Source organism: Citrus clementina, unplaced genomic scaffold (assembly GCF_000493195.1).
Source record: "Citrus clementina cultivar Clemenules unplaced genomic scaffold, Citrus_clementina_v1.0 scaffold_3, whole genome shotgun sequence".
Taxonomy (NCBI): domain Eukaryota; kingdom Viridiplantae; phylum Streptophyta; class Magnoliopsida; order Sapindales; family Rutaceae; genus Citrus; species Citrus x clementina.
The window spans coordinates 12,675,439-12,679,497 of record NW_006262339.1 but is presented as its reverse complement, the minus strand read 5'-3'; positions in this window follow the sequence as shown (position 1 = coordinate 12,679,497).

Below are 4,059 nucleotides of genomic sequence, written 5' to 3'. Positions count from 1 at the left end.
AAGATAATAGCTTGCATAGCTTCAGATCTTAACAATATTGGTGTTGATTGTTTAAGGTGCACAGCTGCAAGAATTATTCATGTTACCTATGGCGGAGTGTTTTAGGATAGTAAAGAAGATTTTTTGGGTGCTTTTATTGTTAGTTTAGGTCATATAACTCATCGTTCTTTGCAGAGATTATGACCACATTGTTTATGCTATCACTCTAACTCATGATTGAGGCCAGAGGTATGTTTGGCTGGAGAGTGACTGAATAGTTGCCACTAGCTATTTCTTGCTTGAAAAATGTTGATGTCTAGGGTAAATTTGGTTTTTGGACTCATAAATGAATGACATGTAGACAATTACAAATACGCACAATACTTGGAGTAGCATAAAGATGCCATTTGGAAGAATTTATTACATTGGATTAGATTAGAAACCAATAATCAAGGTTGGATGCTTTAAAATATTTGTGAGAAAGAATAAATCTAGTACAAAAAGAATATTTTTGTCCTTTTTTTTCCTAAATACGACACATAACCCTAAAAGCATTCTCTTTTTAACCTAAAGATAATATCTAACCTTAACTTTTATGCAGTCTCCTTACCACTAGCCTGCACTATATAAATATCTTATTCACTCATATTAAGGCATGCTTTCATTCGATCATCTCCTTGCCTCCTCTTTTCTCTTCTCTATCTCACACAAACTCTCTTCTTTTCTCTCCATCTTTTAGATCATCACCAATTTTTCCATTTTTGGAGGCCATTTATATTCTCCACCTTCATAATCTTTTCCACCATATTATCACTAGAGATGGCCAACAGGCCAGGCCAGCAAAGGAAGGCCCATTTGTGCTTGTGCTTGTGTTGTGATATGTCATGCCTTCTTTTTATTTTTTGCTTAGGCCCGACCCGGCGCACGTGTCATTCCCATTCATGCCATGCTCATGCGTGTCGTGCCTTAGGTCGTGCCGCGTTGTGCCGTGTTGTTGAAAAGAAGCACGAAAAGTATTTTTGTATTTTTATAATTTTTTAAGAGGGCATGCCAAGTTGTTGACATACTTTTTTCAACCTTATGTACTTTTTTATGTCCATTTGCCTTTTAGTCAAATTCAATAGAATTAAAAACTCAAAACTCAAGTCCATATTCAATAATAATAGTACGAGAATGTAATACTAGTTACTAAGTTAGACCGTACAATTTTAGAATTCTTTTTTAATACTTAACAATAACAACAATAATAAATTTTTCTTAAGGATTAACTTAGTTGTTAACTTAGACTTATATGGAGTCATAGATCATAGTCTATAATATTATTAATAAATATTTATAAAATCATATATTTATAATTTTATTTATTAAAATCATGATATCAATTATTCGTTTAATAAATTATAAACATAAATCAATTAGAGCTTTTTTTAAACTAAGAATTAAATGAAATTAAAAAACTTAAGTTAATAAAATATATTAAAAGTTCTAATTTCAAATTATTTGTAAAATCATAAAATTTTTAACTTTCATTAGAAAGTGAAAGATGCTTATTGTGTGCTTTTTTATGTACTGTGCTTTAGCACATCTCTAATCATCCTGTACTTTTAAAGCCCGTGTGCCTAAATTTCTAAACCTGGCCCAGCTTACATGCACATCGTGCCGTGGCACATGCCTTACTGAAACGTACTCGTTTCGTGCTGTGCCACGTGCCGCCCGACCCATTGGCCATCTTTAATTATCACTCTCCAAATCTTTATTCACCATCTTGATCATTGCAACACCAAACATTTTTTATAGTTATCTAGCTTATGTTATTCATCTTGTACAATGTAAAATCTCATGTAACCTCCCATTTATACTGTAGATTGATGATTACTTGCTCCCGTGGATGTAGGTGAAAGGACGAACCACATAAATATTGTGTATTATTTACATTTATATTTGTTTTGCTATATTTTCACATTGAAGTCCAGATTGTGTTTCACGTATAAGCTTACTTGAGATACCCTAACTAAGCTAAGTATTCCATGAGACCACCTGAGCTATTGGTGTGCGATCTTTAATGCTATGGCTATCAATGTGCAAGTGTACACAACAAGTAATATATTGATGAATATTCAGATCGTCTCCATAGGGATTGATGTTATCAGATTTGCTACAGCAACCTTAACAGTGCAGTTTATTCTAAATTAAAATAAGACAATTTATGAAATTAATAAACTAATTAAAATGAAAACACAATAACGAAAATTCTCACGACAAACACAAGGATGCAACCAATGGGAATATAGTAGTTGAATGAATAAACTCACTTAATAGCATTGACTATTTTTCAATTACAACATTGTTGCTACAGTAGCTACTACAGCACTGGACATAATCCCCCATGCATCCTTAGTTGTCGCCTGTTGGATTTCTTATATCTAATGCAACCTAATAATGATCACTTGTTATGCCAACATTAAATATAACATTAAATGTTTTAGGTTTTCTTTACCCTACAAGATGAATCCCTATGTCTAGTTCATTATTAATTTTAGATTAAGTATGACCCTATTCAAACTGAGATTAACTCAACTTGGGAAACCCAATCTAAACCAAATATTGTCTTAATGAGATCCACTAAGTCAGACATTTTCGAGGCTCTTTCTTAGCTAGTATCCACTAAATTGGTGGTCAACTGAAATAGGAAATTAAAATAAAAATAATTAAGACAAAATGCTATAGCAAACACAAAGCAACACACATATGTCAGTCAAACATCCATTAAGATAATTTATCACTCAACTACAATCAAATTCAGTTCATGATTTACGATAGAAAATTAAATAAAAGAGTTTCAGCCATTAAATATATCCCCGCGAATAAATAGAAAATAAGAAAATGATAAGAAGAACTAATTTATGATTGATCTATGTGATTTCTCCTCTAGTACAACCTTTAATCTATCTCTTGATTTATATTTTTCTTATTGTTTCTTTGCAGTATATCCTTTGGGTGACAACTTTCTCTCTTTCCTTTGCAAGTTTGCACCTTATATAACTCAAAATTAAGGCAATCGAAAGTATATGGCGTGTATCCTTCATTTTAAAAAACTCTATATCGTAATCTTTTAGTTGATGCATGCGAAATCTATTTTGTCATTTCTCTAGGATTGCTACAGCAACGACTTCAACATCTTTACTGTTTCAAACTTGTTTCAATTCTTCTATAGCTAAGTTCTTTCATTATCTATGCAAATTTGTTGCAGCAACATTCTTTCCCTTGAACTTTCGGTCACCTACAAATATGCATATAATCTAAGCACAAATTATTTTAAAATAACGCAATTTATTAAAAATAAGCAAAATGGATATTCATGCAAAATATAACTAAAATACAATAAAAACATGTCATTTACTATCTAAAAATTATTAATTTAAGTCTAAAAGTGTCATAATAACTCTAATTTCATAGAGTTACCAATTATCCCCAAGTACATTAGAGTTACACTTAAAACTTTAGTCCCTATATCAACTTCTATGGGGCTCTACTAAGCTCTCTCTATTATTTCTCATATGACCACATCAGCTTGCTACACATATTAGTTTAGTTAAACTACCTACCCCAAACATATAAAGAAATAAGCACATATAAACCCAAACTTAGCGCAAACTCTTTCAAATATGAATTTATTTGTTTGAATTAGATTTGTGCTGCATTTGGTGAGAACTACTGAATTGGATAGAATCGGATGATAGTGAAAATTTGATAAAAACAATTGGCGCGGTCTATAGAGAGCGCTACAAAAAGCATTCATAATGGTGGCTAATTTGATTTAGGTCATGTTTGAATAAAAGGGCAATCGAGGTACCTTCATATGTAAACACCACCATGTGAAGTACTTGAGGTATGCCAACATCTGGCAAATGGAGCTTTACCTACTAGATCAGGAGAAAGCAGACGTCGCTCAGCTATTTAGATTCAAGTCATCGCCAACTCCACATCTGAATTTGCTAATGACTTACAAGGATAGAGACCTAGGGCATTGAGCGAGGAAACATATTAATGAGAACCAGTGAAGCAACAATTGATTTTTGT